Source organism: Elaeis guineensis, chromosome 4 (genome assembly GCF_000442705.2).
Source record: "Elaeis guineensis isolate ETL-2024a chromosome 4, EG11, whole genome shotgun sequence".
NCBI classification, from domain to species: Eukaryota; Viridiplantae; Streptophyta; class Magnoliopsida; order Arecales; family Arecaceae; genus Elaeis; species Elaeis guineensis.
Window position 1 is genome coordinate 77,238,594 of NC_025996.2, and position 17,364 is coordinate 77,255,957.

The window sequence follows — 17,364 nt, forward strand, 5'->3', positions numbered from 1 at the left end:
GAGAGATTGTCCGACAACACCTCAAGAGAGAGAGCGTATGGGTAGGATTTCATATGCTTCGGTAGTGCAATCTATCATGTACGCCATGATATGTACACGACCAGATGTGGCATACTCACTAGGGGTAGTGAGTAGATACCAATCTGATCCAGGTGAGAATCACTGGAAGGTTGTTAAAACCATCCTGAAGTATTTAAGAAATACTAAGGACCAGTGGCTTGTTTATGGTGAATCGGACTTAAGACTTATAGGGTTTACAGACTCTAGTTTCCAGTCTGATCACGATGACAGCAAAAGTGTGTCAGGATTTATTTTTATCCTTAATGGTGGGGCTATCTGCTGGAAGAGTTCCAAGCAACACACAGTGGCTGATTCAGTTTGCGAGGTGGAGTATGTCACTACATCAGATGCTGCTAAAGAAGTGGTGTGGCTGAGAAAATTCATCACCGAGCTGGGAGTAGCACCCTCCCTTGTTGGTCCAGTTTTGCTCTACTGTGACAGCTCTGGAGCCATTGCTCAGGTGAAGGAACCCAAGGTACACCAGTGGACAAAGCATATTCTGTGATGCTACCATCTCATCTGAGAAATTATGGATCGAGGTGACGTCGATCTTCAGAAGATCGACGGAAAGGAGAACCTGGCTGACCCATTTACTAAAGCCATTACGGTGAAGGAGTTTGACAACTACAAGTCGAAGATGGGTATTAGATACTGCACCGATTGGCTTTAGGCCAAGTGGGAGATTGTTGGCAATAGTATCCCAAAGCCAATCATCAGTCTGTTGATGGTTGTGCTTATTTTTGTATTTGTACATGAATTATGAATTAATAAAAATTATTTTGATATTTTTCATCACAAAATGTTTCATCTTCTAATGAACTCCTATGTTGTGGTGAAGTCCTTAGGATTATTTAGACTTGATAAAGGAGGATTTGTCATTTTATCCTTAAATCTGTTCGCGACCAAATGATACGTTGTTACCAAGGACGACAACGTTTATCAAGCATAGGTCATTGTGTGCCATATAGGTTGGTTGTCCTCTTGACCAATGAGTGTGGAGACACTGGTATGGCATACAGGTGAGATGTAAGGGTACATCTACACTGAACGTGATCGACTCCGAAGCTATTTCTGCTGTCAAGATTTGCTCCGATAAAATATGGATATAAATGTCCCTCCGACCTGAGACCACCACGATGACTTGCAAGCAACTCACTGCACTTAGGCACTGGACTACCTGAATTTCTAATTCAGTGATGGAAGGCTGCTAGGTGTAGTCAAGTACTTGACTTGTTGGTACGTGTGTCAAGATGGGATTGACCACTCCAGTTTAGGAGCTGTGTACAGTCATGTTTCAATTTAGTAAAACCTTGGCCAGGGTAGTCCTTGTGAGGAGTCACAGGACTGTTTGAGTTGAGCACGATTCGGATGATCTGATCAGGGTTGATAGTTTAACCTTGAGTCATCCTAAACACAGGAGTCAAAAGGATGAATTATACAGTAACCATATTCATATAGGTTCTGAGTGTTACGATTGCGACTATTCGACCTATCCGGACATCAGATACCATTGCTAGATGGTCACTTCGATTAGTACAAAAATTGGTTCCTGTGCTACCAGCTTAGGTTCGAACCTGTGGGGTCACACACATTAGAGATTTCTATCTGATCTGATGGTTGATGTAGAATCCTACATATTTGAGACTCAGTGATCGAGAATCAGGATTCTCTGATCATGAGTTCTACACATTATGGGTACCGGGGTCAAGAGTCCCACTGGTTGGGACTTTTCGATCAGGGTTACATATCGATGAATTCTGATATCCGATTGCCCATCGGATTTGGATTCAGTATTTATGAGAGTTTTAATTAGTGATTTGATCACTAATTAACTCAATTTGATTGAATAATTATTTTTGGATCAAGTCCAATTGAATTGGTTTCAGTTGGGTTTGACCCGATTAGGTTAAGAGTTGACCTAATCGTCGAGATGGTTTGGTCCCTGATTTGATCAGGGATTGGACTTAATCAATTTTTGATTTGATTAAGATTTTATTGAGCCTAATTAAGCCTAATTTAGTTAGATTTAAAATAGTCTAATTGGACCTAAATTATTTGGTTCAATTAGGTTGGTTTAAATAATTAAACCACCTTGACCCAATCTCCATGTGCCACCTCACTTCTATTGCACCCATTTGAATTCATGAGAAGGAACTTCTCATAAATTATTTTCTCATGCCAAGCCCTCTCCATGCCCCACTTTAATGTGCCAAATGAATGGATAAGGATGATTGGTTGGCCATTCAAATTCAAAATAAAGTTTGAATTTGAATGGACAATCAATCTTTGCACCTTATCCCTTTTTTTACGCCCCATTTATTACATGAGAAAAGGTTTCTCATGGAATCACTCCATGCACAATTTAAGCCATGCCTCACACTTTTAGTGGATAAGGGATGAGTTGGTGTCCATTTGAATTCAAATATGCAATTACTCATCTTTATCCTTTCTTTTGGATAAGACGTTTGATGTTGTTATAAAAGGAGGAGAAGAGTGGGGCATGCAAGAAGAAGATTTTTGGAGAAAAATTTTGGGACGTGAGAAGTCTTGTGCGTGAGAAGGAAGTCCATATCCTTCCAAGAGAAAAAGAAAGAAAAGAAAGAAAAGTGGGTGCAAGGTTTCCGGTGAGTTCCCTAGAGTTTTAGCCTGGAGTTCGGGAAGTGAGAAAGTGAGCTACGAGTGTCGTGAGCCCACAAAATCTTAGAGAGATCTTCAACATCCTCTCAAGCACATCTGTTGATGATCTGAAGCATCCAAAGAATCGACAGACATCGATCGAAGGAGTTCGATCAGCATCGACCGTCAAAAGGGCTCTACAACGAGCTAGCACTCGTGAAAAGTCGATCAGATCGAAAGCTTCGTATGGATGATCTGCAGAGGTCAGACACGCTGTGTGGTTGCATCACGATGATCAGACTCTTCCGACGATGATCAGATTGCGGCGATCTACTACCCGCATAAAGGTATTGTGTTCTGAACACATTACAGTAAAGTGTTTACTGTTTGAATTTGAATTTCAAATTTAAATGCATGCATGCTATATATCATATTTAGATCCTAGTGTAGGATAAATTTATATTAATTAATTAGATTAATTAATATTTTTTTATTATAAAATCATGATTTTGAAAAAATTTTAAAATTACTATTTCACCCCTACACTGAATTTTCCCACAACCTTTTTATAGATGGAGAGCATAACTGATTGACAGCGATGTCTGTAACTGCCTGGTAGTGGGCCGTTCGGGGCCACACGGAGTTTGTTACAGAGAGTAGTGGCATCAGGGGGCCATTCAGGGCCACGTGGAATCTGTTATGGAGAGTGGAGTGGTGTCTGTTGTCGCGACTTGCCAGAGAGTGTGAGGCCACATGGAATTCGTTACAGAGAGTGGAGTGAGGTAGTGGCCATTGTTGTGACTTGCCAAAGAGTTTGGACCTGACGGCTAAAGCTCGGTTGGGACATCTGATGGAGCAGAATGGCTTTCTGTCTCTGCAATCTAAAAGAAGCTCAGATGTTTTCGAGGTTGTTGACGAGTCCACTGTTGTCGGGTGCCTTGGGCGCTGAGGCTGCAGGCAGAAGTCATCTGCTGTAGAAGCTCGGACGGAGACTTTCTGTTGGAGAAGTTTGGTAAGAGTCCGATTGCTAGAGGAGTCCGTCTGAAATTTGCCTGATGTAGAAGCTCGTCTGAGGACCATCCGTCGGAGAGGCCTGGTTCCATGAGGAATCCGACAGTGGGTCGACCGACAATGGAGTTCGGATGGCATTGTGGAGGTTCATCCACTAGAGGAGTCTTGAGGACACTGTGGAAGGTCGAATGTTGGAGGAGTCTGGGATTCAATTCTGTTGCAGAAGTTTGAATGGAGTCCGACTCTTGTAGGAGTCCGGATGAAGTCCGCTTATTGTAGAAGCTTGGACGAAGACCAATTGTCATGGAAGCTCGGATGGAGACTTTTTATTGTGGAAGTCCCACTGCTGGAGAAGCTCGATCATTGATGAAGTCTGGAAGAAGTTCAGAGTAGAGATTCGGCTGGTGGAGCCTATCCGTTGTAGAAGTTCGTCTGGGATCCATCCACTATAGAAGTTTGGATGAAGTTTGGCTCTTGTAGGAGCCCAGATAAAATTCGGAAGGCAGTCGACCACCGTAGAAACATGGATGGAGTCTGGTTACTGTAGAAAATCGACTGATAGTGAAGCTCAGAAAGCGTTTGGAGCAGCCTGGTAGATGAATGGAGGAGCTCATTATCGGAGAAGTTCGGATGGTATTATGGAAGCTCGGACGGTCGAGGGAGTTCAGAAAGATACCACACAAGGTCGGAAGTCGGAAGAGCCCTGGAAGGGTCGGCCTTTTACGAACTTCAGATGGGGGTATTTTATACCCAACAGATCTGAATAGGAGGAAGAACCACTAATATATATGTTGGGATAATCAGATTTGCTCCCCCCGATTCTATGTCGGCTCTCATATTTGAGATCTATCCTTTGTTCCATATCTATATAAGAAGAGTCAAGAGATCCCAAGAGGGTAGGCTCTGAAAAGGAAGAAACTTTCAGAATTCCACTCTCATGAGAGTTATCCGACAGAAACAGAGTCATTATGGCCAAACTAGAGTCATCTAGCCAAAACAAAGTCATCATGACTGAACTTGAGTCATCATGGCTGAAGCAACATTTTCATATCCGATTGACCATCTTCATATCATGGCTGACTGACTATCTTCATGGCCGACTGACCATCTTCATGATCAATCCAGCATCATAATGGCTGACTGTCAAATAACTGACTACCGACTGTCAAATGGTCAACTGTCAAATGGCGTATTGCCAAAGATATATATTCACGATACTACAATCGTGGGTAATAACTGTTGGGATGCATAGGCAATTTCATGCATGTATTTCAAAATTTTTTCGAATAAATTACAGCAGAAAGTAAATAGATTAATCAAATTAATCTAACATGTATATAATTTAATCATCAAATTAATGTACTTTAGGATCTATGACATGATATGTTGCATATAAAATCTAAAAAATACTGAAGATAAAATCAGCATGCATGCATGTGAGCAGTAGATCACATGTACTTCTAATCTGAGTTCAGAACTCAATACCTAAGCATGGATCGATGATCACCACTATTGAGAGATATGATAGAGAGGGTTCTCACTAGTTTCTTGCAGCCGCACACACATCTGGCTTCTACAAAAAGTCCACTTGAAGCTCCGATCTGATCGATCTTCTCAAAAGTGTTAGCTCACGTGAAGATCTTCTTCTTGACTAATCTGGATCCTTTCTTCAAATCTCTAGAATTTTTTCAGAGGTTAAAGATGGACTTCTGGAGGATATTAAGAGGTGGAAGAATGATAAAGGGGAAAACAATTTTTCTCTTATTTTTTCTCTCTTCCCAAACCCAAAGGTATAAAATCCTAGAAAATAGATTTTGTGCACACCCCAAGAAGAAGGACTCTCTTCTTTTTTTTCACATCATGAACCCATGTCCAGCTCCTTTCAACATGAAGGCCTCTCTCTCAGGTCTTTTACACACTCAAGAATGAAATAAAACTCCTTTTATTTCAACATGTAAGGAGGTGGGATGAAGAGTCCTAAAGATCATAGACTCTTGATGTGTTGTCACTCCTACTCAAAAATTCATACTAAAACATATCAAAAAAATATGGGATGCCCCTTCCCATATTTTTTTACAATAAATCAGTTCTCCAACTGATCTCTGACAAAATATCTCCTCAAAATATCACACATATAAGGAAAAAATAATAAGTTGGCATAGAGAGATTAATTTGGATAAGAATAGACTCTCTTGATAAGGAATATTTTGAAATCCAATTTTAAAATCTTTCTTTTATCAAAATCAAATCAGATTTGGACATGAGATAGAGAGAGAGAAGAACTCTTTGGCATGATAAAATCTCATGCAAAAACTATTTGTGCATGGAGATACATAGTGTGAAAAGTGGATTGGTGCAAGGGAGAGGAGTTCAATTTCAATATGGACTCTTAATTTTCTTATTTGAATCTAAACCAAGTCACATCTAGTTTAGCCCAAATAAAATATATAAAATCTAATCTAATTAGATTCATAAATTTTTAATCAAATTAGAAATTGATTGAATCAAAATCCTAATCAAATCAGGGACTATTCTCCCTTAGTGATTAGATCATCTCATAACCTAATCGGGTCAAACCTAATTGAATCCAATTCAATTAGATTTTATTTAATCCTCTTTGCTCAATCAAATTAAGTTAATCAATAATTTAATTATTAATTAATTTTTTATTAATTTACTAACACTTAGTGAATAAATTTATTATAATTTTTGCATAAGATTAATCATTAATCGAATTGATGATTAAGCCCTTGAATGATTCTCAATCGTTGATCAACTACATGATCAGTCAAAAAAATTTTTTGAGTGTGACCCCATAGATTCGAATCTAAGCTGATAGTATAGGAATAACTTTCTGAATCAATCGATGTAACCATCTAGCAATAGTGACCCAACATCCGAATAGATCGAATGAAGGCGAAGCAACATTTAAGAACCTATTGGCATTTGATTACCGTATAATTCATCCCTTTGACTCTAATGCTCGATGATGATTTAGGATTTAACTATCAATCTGAGATAAGTCATCTACTTTGTATTTCAATCTTTTTCAAATCCATCACATGGATTATCCGAGCTTAGGTTTTGCTAAATTGAAATACATTGATACATTAACTCTTACTAATTCGAAGGGGTCAATCCCATCTTGACTCATGCACCGACTTGACAAGTACTTGATTGCATATAGAAATCTTTCATCACTGAATTATAAACTTAGATAGTCTAACAATAAAGTATAGTGAGCTGCTTGCAAGTCACCATAGTGATCTCAGGTCGGAGGGACACTTATACCCATACCCTTCGCGAGCTATCCTTGACAGTAGAGTGCTCCGCAGTTGATCACATTCAGTGATGATGTACTCCTACATCTCATTTGCATGTCATACCAGTGTCTCCATATCATTTGGTTATGAAGATAACCAACGCATATGGCACACAACGACCTACACTTGATATCGCTATTGTCTTAGTAATAACGTATCGTTTGGTCGTAAACTAATTTAAGGATTACGTGATAAATTCTCCTTTATCAATCAAAGTAATCTTAAGGACTTCATCACAACATAGGAGTTCATTAGAAGATGTAATCTTGTGATAAAAAATATCAAATAATTTTTATTATTTATTAATTCATATACAATTATAATTAGCATAATCGTCAAATGATTGGCTTTAAGACACATTTTCGAACAACTCCTACTTGGACTAAGCCAATCAGTATAGTATCGTATACCCATCTTTGATTTATCATCTCAGAACTTCTAGATATCGAGGCTTTAGTAAATCGGTTGGTCATGTTCTTCTTTCCGTCGATCTTCTAAAGATTGACGTCACCTTAACAGATTTTCTGAATAAGGTGATAGCAATGCAAAATACTTGGTAAGCTAATGGGACTTCGGCTCTTTAGTATGAGCTATGGCTCCAGTGCTGTATAATACAGTAGGACCATCATTGGAGGATGCCACTCCTAGCTTGTCAATGGACCTATACAATCACATAGTTTCTTTGCAAGCATCGAATATTGCAATGCATTCAGCCTCGCAATTGAATTTGGCTATATTTTTCTACTTGAAACTTTTCAAGCAGATTACTCCATTATTTAGGGTAGGGATGTATTCCGATACATTCTTGCTATTATTATGTTCAACTAAAAACTGAAGTCATACTCTACAAGTTTTATGTAAGATTCTCTATAACTGAGTCACCGATCCTTAGTATTTCTCAAATACCAAAGGAAGACTTTCCAATGATTCTCACCTAGATCTTGCAGATATCCACTCACTACTCTAGGGAGTTTACTATATCCGATCTCATACATGGTGTATATGATAGAATAAATTCTTGTCATAAACACTCTGTTGGACTAGAAAAATCCAAGTAGCCTCTTAGATCTATCCCTATAGATCTTCATCCCCAGGATGAGGGATGCTTTTCCAAAGTCCTTTATAGAGAATAATGATAATAGCAAAATTTTTATTCCTTGTAATATAAGGAGTGTCATTCCCGATTAAGAGAATTTTATTTATATACAAAATAAGAAATACACTCACAGAACTATTAACCTATTTATATTTGCAGGGTTCTTCTTCGTTCTCAACGAAGCCATGCATTTTGATCATTTATCAAAATGCATGTTCCAACTCTGAAATACTTAGTATTGCCTTAGGAAAAAATATCTCATTATGGTCAATACCATAATGTTAACGATATCCTTAGGCAACCAGAGGAGCTTTGTAGGTCTCCTCCTTCTTGTCTGCACTCTTTGATCTTATTGAAGATCCACTTACACCCTATGGGTTTTACTCCTTCGGATAGATCAACGAGTGTCTATACACCGTTGACCTTCATGGACTCAATTTTGAACTTTATGGCTCCAAGCCACTAATCGGAGTCAGACCTCTGCATGGCATCTATGTAGGCGATCAGATCCTTATTGTTCTCATCGAGTTCAACATAATCACGTTTTCGATCTAGATACTGAAGTATCTATCCAACAGACACGATACTCTACTGGATCTCTTTAATGGTGCCTTTACAATGGATTTCAGGTTTGATCTAATCAAATCTGATTCTTTGGGTTCACCAGATTGTGTCAGTTTTTCTACCTGTCAAACTTCATAAGTTCTATATTAAAGGCATCAGTACCTTCATCAAGGTACTTTTTTCTGAAAAGAATGCTAAACAACTCTCGTTCTTTAGTATGGTAGAATTTATATCCCCTAGATTCTTTAGAATATCTTATAAAATAATATATATAGGATAGAAATCCAAGTTAATCGATCTACAATTGCTTGATATAAATCAAACACTCTCTAACCCTTAAGGTAAGAAAGTATCAACTTACACCTAGTCCATATCTCATATAGAGTCATTGCGACTGATTAATTTGGAATCCAGCTCAAAACATAATAAGAGTCTTAAGAGCATAACCCTAAAAGGAGACTGACAGACTTGCAAACTCCATCATGGATCGAACTATGTCTAACAAAGTCGATTCCAATAAGAGAGAATCCTATTCTCTTCTAGATATGTCAAAAACTCATCAGAAAAATATTCTCCTCTTTGGTTTCATCTAAGAGTTTCAATACTCTTTTTAGTTTGTTTCTCTATCTTATTATAAAATTATTTGAATATTTTAAATAATCTAAATTTATGACAAATATATTCATAGATCCAATACATCAGTATGTATCAGATTCAGAATATCATTGGCTTGTTCACTTTTTCTAGCAAAAGGTGATTCGATCATCTTACTAAAGAGATAGGATTGAAAGTTTGACAATGATTCACAATCATTGACTTCGAGAATTATCTCCTATTGATCCTATTCTTATTTATATAATCGAGCTATCAATACCAAAGGTAGATATTTGTGTACAGTACACTAACAGACTGTGTAAATATTATTTCTTAGTTATCCATATGATTTTGACATCATTCATAATGATATCATCAAAATCATTAGACAATAGTGACAATCACTAAAACGATATTGGTAGAATTGAAAATAAGCTTGACAATTTCTAAAACTAGGATTGGAACATGACTTTCATCTTCAATGTTCAGGAACCTCTTGTTGTTTTCAATCTTTTTCTTAACTGAAGTCGTTGCAACAATTTGCATGGACTTTCGATATCTAATACCAAGGCAGTAGTGTCATAAATAGAGAAATCATAAGGTGTTATCATATAAGTACCTTATCCAGCAATCCTTTGCTGATTACTCTTCCTTAGTCTGTTTGAATCAAAGGACTCTGTCAGGCTAGGTTAACCTTAGACTCTTTTGTCAGTTTGGACTCATTAACCCAAGCATGACTCTTTTGCACCTTCTTTTCCTTTTCTTTCTTAAAGAATTGTTGCCCCACTGAAGACACATCTTCAGAGGTGTAAAAAGAACTCCTTCAACATTTGAAGGATTTTTTCCTACTGAGCATCAATGAATTTACAACTAAAATCATATTCTTTGCTCTCAAAATACAACACATGGTGATACAATTATTTGGCCACTTCTGATAAGTGCCTTTGATCGCATCATATGTGTTGGATGTGAAAACTTCAGGTGCTGGATCTATAATTATATGTAGGATTCATTCGTACTTTAGGACTATCTACAACTTTCGATACCATCTATCAAAGTTGGGTCATATAAATAAGTCACTGTCAAACAGTGAATGGAGCAACGAACATCTAGCCATAACTGGAAGGAAAAACTCAAGACCTTTATGTTTATGAATTGATTAAGCCTAAAGACTTGGACTTTAGTTTAAAGGTTCTCCCATTATTTTAGTCAAATTGGTTCCTCTACCTCCAATCTGAAGAATTACTCTAATTCCTCAGCAGGTACTAGAATCCACACAGACTGCATACGAGCCTGACTTTGATCGGCTTACCCATGTACATCTATGGCTAGGTTCTTAACCAATTATTTCACCAAATAATTTTTAGTAATTGATTTAGCCCCAGGTAATTTTTTAGTTGACTTTGGTCTTCTCTGCAAACCCTGGTTAGGTCTAACCATTAACATGATCATACTTACGAATCTAACAACCAAATAATCAGGTCCAAATTTGATCAACTAATCTGACGACTTGATAGAGAGACTTGACTAAGTCATCATATTATGAATGATAATTCCAATAGCAGATGAACACCAGGCCTTTGGGCCTCCAATGATCGTCATGCTAATAGACCCATTATCATCCAACTTAATGGGAGGCTATGATCTACTTATCCTCATAACTAGCTCTGTTGCCCAGATATGGAGCCCAAGAGGGGGGGTGAATTAGATCTTTTTAAAATTTTTAAGATTAGTGCTCTTAAGTAATGTGCTAAGGTGATGAGTAGAGTGAGTTGATTTGCAATGAAAATGAAATCAAACACAAAAGATAGGTAAGCAAGTATAAAACATAAAGAACAAGTAAAAAGATACAAGCATAATAAACACAAAGAATTTATAGTAGTTCGGTACCAACCTTGCATCTACATGCACTCTCCAAGTCTCTACTTAAAAATTCAATCCACTAAAAGGATTTCAAAGATACAACACGTCGGACAACTCTGACTCTTGCTATCTAAGCAAGAACACTTATTTTCTGGATACAAGCTAATCTTCAACAATTTAATTTTAGGTTCAGATCAATCCAACCAAGTTTTGAAATCCCTCAAAACTCAAAACTCAAAGTACAATGTGAGAAAAATAGGATACAAAAAATTCAGCATAATATCTCCTTAAATAAACACAGTAAAAGCAATAGAAATACAATACTTAAGGAAAAAAAAATTTTGCTGAACACCCTCAATGAATTGCACACTTGATTGCAGCTGGAGAGTGGTTGGTGAGTTGATTGAATACTTCTTTTCCTCTCTTTTAAAAATTTTTGAACTTTTCTCAGATGTGAGCTTTGAATGCTTGCAAACTTATAATTTTTTACTTCAAGAAAGCATTTATAATCATCATTTATACTTGAGAATATCTTAGTATCGATTTAGAACCATTGGAGAGTATTTAATACACATTAAATATACCAAAAATAGGCTGAAAACTAACCGTTATATATGCTCGCAGGAATGGGATATCCCATGGGGTGTACCACTGGCAATGGGACGTCTCATGGAGCGCTCCAATTGGCCAGACAGAAAGTTCAGCTTTCTATTTTAATCTCAGAATCTCAGGGATCATCCCAAGTGGGTCGTCTCACTGCATGGATCATTCCATATGGGTCGTTTCACTGTGTGCCATGAGTTAAAATGAAGCGTGTCGGCTGTCCAATGAAAGGGGATGACCCAAATAGGTCGTCTCATTTTGTGTCAATCTAGTTTTTCATATATTTAAATCCGAAACTTACCTAAACACTTTCAAATACTCTCAAATGGCTTCAAATCAATTGGACACTCTCAAAAGGCTTCAAAAACTTCTCCAACTTACAAAAACTTCAATTTTGGCACACTTGATGAAACTTTTCAAATCCAATCTTTTAGACTCCTGAAATATCATAAAAATATTTTCTAAAGAAAAGAAACTCATAAGTAATCCCCTCAAATGGTTTGGGATTATCAAAATCAATGTTTGGAGCAACAATCTCTCTTTTTTTGATAATAACAAAATATTTGAGTGTTCATAAAATAAGTCTATAAAGCTTAAAAAATTTGGGTTTGTGAAGTTCTTGTAGGAATATGCCTAAGATTAAACATAGAAAATCATGAGATATATATTTTTAGTAAATTTTAATATTTTAATTCATTTTGTTGAAACTTATTTGTGAAGGTATCAGAGTTTTTCTGAAGATTGTTTCTAATCAGCCAAAATCCTTCCCTTTCTTGTATGAACAGATAAAAATAATCATTTTGACCATTTTGAAAAGGATCTCTTCCTTTTTTATATAAAAAGTGGTCAAATTGTAAAATTTTTTTATTCAAGCAAAGATAGTTCATAAAAAAAATTTCTTCTTCTCTTCCTTATTTTTAGTATCAGAGTAATAAATGTGAAAGAAATCTTTTTTTCTCTTTTTCTTATTTTGATATCAAAGCAAAGATGAAAACATCAGAGCAAGGATTAAAAGAGAAGGTATTAGAGCATTTTGCAAAATCAAAAATAGATGTATCAGGTTATTTTGGTATCAAGACAAAAATAAAATTATCAGAGCACTCAAAGAAAAAGAACAGGTGTATCAGAGTATTTTTCAAAATGTATCAAAATGAAAGTAAAGATAGACGTATCAGAGAAAAAAAATAGGCATATCAGAGCAAAATACTGTATCAGAGCAAAAAATTTAAAAAGTTTAGATAGACAAGACTTTCAGATAGACAAGATTACACAACATCCTCCCCCTTTTTGACATCATCAAAAATGAACTAGAGGAGTAAGATTTTTCATGGGTTGTACATCAGATATCAAAGTAATAGTGCAGCCATCCAAATGTAACAGTCATTCATTCATCCAAAAAAAAGAAGTGAGCTATATAAAATGATAATAACTTTATTCATTAATTACAATAAAAAGAGAGGTTACAAGAGTCATAATATATATCCATAAGCATAAAGCTCTCATACATTCAACTACTAAAACAAAATACAACAACTAAGTAACCTAAAAAGTCTAGTACAAAATGATCAGATCAGTGAGAATGGGCATCGAGCTCAAGATAGGTAAAAGATGATCAGCCTCATCCTCGATTGAAGAATCTGGTCTGAGTGGAAGATGTTGGAGGACAAAAGCAATGGGCTGGACAAAGGCTAGCTCACTGGATGCGGAGGGCCTAGACTGAAGCTGTCCTAATGGCATCAAGCTGGGACAAGATCCCCCTCACTATAAGTCAGAGCCCATCTAGATTAGTAGATACGAAGTCTCTGGAGTCCTTGATGTCTGTTCGAATCAGCTCAAGAGAAGAACGAAGCTGGCTGTAGAGTCTCTCTATTTCTCGAGCTAAATCATCCAGCTGAGATGAAGTGGTCAATGTGCTCACTTCTGTCGATAGAGAATTCAAAATTCATCTGATCTCCTTCTCAATATCAAAAAGCTTGCTACTAAACCTGAGTATGGAGCTCTCCACACTCTCCAATCTAGTACTCAGATCGGATAAGAGCTCCATCAATGAAGAGATGTGTGGCACGATAGAAAAGTTTGAGAAAGGATCAGAAAAAGAACTTGACGGAGGTTGGCGATACTACTGCTGCTGCTGCACCTGCTGGAGAATCTACTCCTGATACTGCTGAAACTGATGGAGCTGCTGAAGAACCTGATCCTAAAACCGTTGCTGCTGAACAGATATAATGCCTACTACTCTTTCAGCCAACAGCCCCATATCATTATCCCCCAAGCTAAAAGATGGCATGATAAGGCTTGATGGGGGTACTCTGACTGAGGGTCCTGCCTTAGGCTCTGATACAGGGTGATCAACTGAACTCTTCCTGAGTACAGATGGTGAAGATGGATCCTCTCCCTCAGCATGCTTCTCTTCCTCATCATCTTCCTCATTAGTTATAGCTGCACGGCCCTTGGCCCAACGGCCATCTACTTTGACAAACCCCATGCGTCGAAGGGAGTGGTTGTTGTTGATGTCGGTGTATGACAGTCTACAAACAATTTCTTCTTCAAAGCTCACTCCAGACTCCCTAAAAATCACTGTGAGAGCCATACCATATGGCAAGGGAGCCTTGGATCTGTTCAAGGCTTCCCTCATGGCATCGATCATCAGGAAAGGTAGGTTCAGAGGAGTCTCAGAAACAACATGGTGTAACAAGCAGATATCCCTACCAGTCATTAAATCATATCTTTCTCCTCTAAAGAAGAAAATCCTAGACACTATGTGGTGGAGCAACCTCATCTCCACACTCAGATCCTTGGCTTCAACTTTCAAAAATCCTTCTACATCCTCTCATCCAAGGATAGTCCTAAGTCCATTTTTTTTTTGGGAAGCTCGTCTAGGTAACTACCCTCACAAGGCATCTGAAGGAGTCTACCTAGTCTAGGTGCATTCAAAATAATTTGGACACCCTTTACTATAGACCTTAAAACTCCATCAAAGAAGTTTAAATTTGACAAGATCAATATACATAGGTTCAGATAAATTGCAGAAAAATCTCCATCCATGCTTAATCAATTTCTCTCCAATGAAAAAACTATCACTCCTCAAGAAATGAAAATCTAAATTTCTTTCCAGAGCTACTTTTCTTACAGATAGAGAGATCTTACTTGGTATAACCGGTGGAGAAGCTTGGGTTGGTGCTTGAGCTACCTTCTTCCTCCATTCCTCAGTCTTCAAAGACCTTACAGACTTTCTTCTCTGCGGCAACCTCATTTTGGGGGCCATTGGCCCAAGGAGAGGAGGGAAATCGATCAAGAGGGTAGAGAGGGATGAGAGATGGATGGAAATATAGAGGAGAAGAGGGTTTAGGAGTGTTTCTCATGGATTTTTTAGATTAGGGCTTGAAATTTGGTAGAGATTAGGAGAGCAAGCCATGAGAGAGAGAGAAAGCTTAAGGGTTTGGGATGATAATCCACAGTTTTGTGTGGTTTTGAGGTTGGAGGAGATCAAAGAGAGGATTCTTAGGTTTGGGATGAGAGGGAGAGGAAGGATTTTAGGATTTGAGTCATCCCAAAAGGGTTTTAAATGGAATAGAAAATGGGTCAACTCAAGGGATAAAAGCCATACCCATTCAAATGGGACGTCCTATGGGATGCCCCATCCAAGGTTGCATTAGATGATGAAAAAAATATTTAAAAATAAAAAAAAATTCGAAAGAAAAAATTTGAAATGGATCATATCGAGTTGAGATGATCATGAGGAATCTAGATAAATTTTGATATAATTTTTGATTGAGTATTTCAACGAAAAAAATCTGAGAAGGTATCTGAATAGCACTGATGATTTTTAATTATCTTGAAAAAATTTCAAAAAAAGATAGATGACTCTCAAAATTAAGATAATGAAGTCAAAAAATTTTAGAAGAATTTTGGGAGTGAAAATATGATTGAAGATCAAGCAGAAGGGTCTAAGATGTCCAATTCCCTTCTTATTTCACAAAATTTATTTTTATTTAGTACTTTGGTGAAAATGTTAGCTAGTTATTTTTCAGTATTTATGTATTCAAGTATTATATTATTATTTTAAATATGTTCTCTTATGAAATGGTGTCTAATTTTAATATGTTTTGACCTAGAATGTTGGATTGAATTTTTGATCAAATTGATGGCACTAGTATTATCACATCTTATGGGGATGTTTTTAAGTTCAATACCAAAATCTATGAATTGTTACTTAATCCATAGGATTTGAGTACAACAACTTCCGACTGTAATATATTCAACCTCGATCGGAGACAATACTACCAAATTTTGCTTCTTACTAAACTAAGAGATTAAGTTCACTCCTAAAAATTGGTAAGTTTCATTAGTATTTTTTCTGTCTAGTTTACATCTAGCAAAGTCTGCATCTGAGTAACCTATTAAGTCCATAGAAGATTATTTTAAGAACCAAAGTCTTAGGTTTTGTGTTCTTTTTAAGTATCAAAAAATTCTCTTAACAGCTTTAAGTGAGATTTCTTAGGATTTGACTGATATCTAGCACACATGCATACATTGAACATTATATCAGGTCTACTAGTAGTAAGATATAATAAAGAGCCTATCATGCCTCTATAGAGCTTTGAATCAATATTTTTATCATGTTCATTTTTTTCTAATTTACAGGAAGGAGTCATAGGTGTACTTATAATTTTTGAGCTCTCCATTCCAAATTCTTTAATAGTTCTCTTGTGTACTTATTTTGGGTGATGGAGATCTCCTCCTTCATTTGTTTAATCTAGAGTCCGAGGAAGAAAGTGAGTTCTCCCGTCATGCTCATCTCAAACTCTCCCTGCATGAGCTTGGCAAACTTTTGGCACAAATCTTTATTAGTAGACTCAAATATAATATCATCAACATATATCTGTATAACTAAAATTTCTTTATCTTTTCTTTTTATAAATAGAGTTGTATCAATTTTTTCTCTTGAAAAATTATTTTCTAATAAGAACTTGTTGGAAAATGTGTCCCAAAAAGTCAATCGTCAAGCTGTTGACGGTTGAGCAACCAAGTATTGTAATTGATTTGTTAATAAATAAAATATATTTGGTATTTTCATCATAAGCTTTCATCTTCTAATGAACTTCGTTGTTATGATGAAGTCCTTAGGACTATTTAGATTTGATAAACAGAGAATTTATCGATTAGTCCTTAAAATAGTTCACGACCAAATGATAGGCTGTTAATAAGGACGACAGCTTCTATCGAGCATAGGTCGCTGTAGGCCATATGGGTTGGTTATCCTCTTAACCAAAGAGTGTGGAGACACTGGTATGGCATACAGGTGAGATATACTGGTACATCATCATTGAACGTGACCAACTCCAGAGTATTCTGCTGTCGAGAATGTCTCTGATGGGATATAGGTATAAGTGTCCCTTAGACTTGAGATCGCCTCAGTGACTTGCAAACAACTCACTGTGCTTTGATACTGGACTAACTGAATTTTTAATTCAGGGATGGAAGGCTTCTAGGCACAGTCAAGTACTTGCGAAGTTAGAGTGTGATCGAGATGGAATTGACCACTCCAAAGTTAGAGAAGAATGAGTCGCTGTATTTCAATTTAGCAAAACCTTGGCCAGGGTAATCCATTAGATGGATTTGATATTTTAAAAT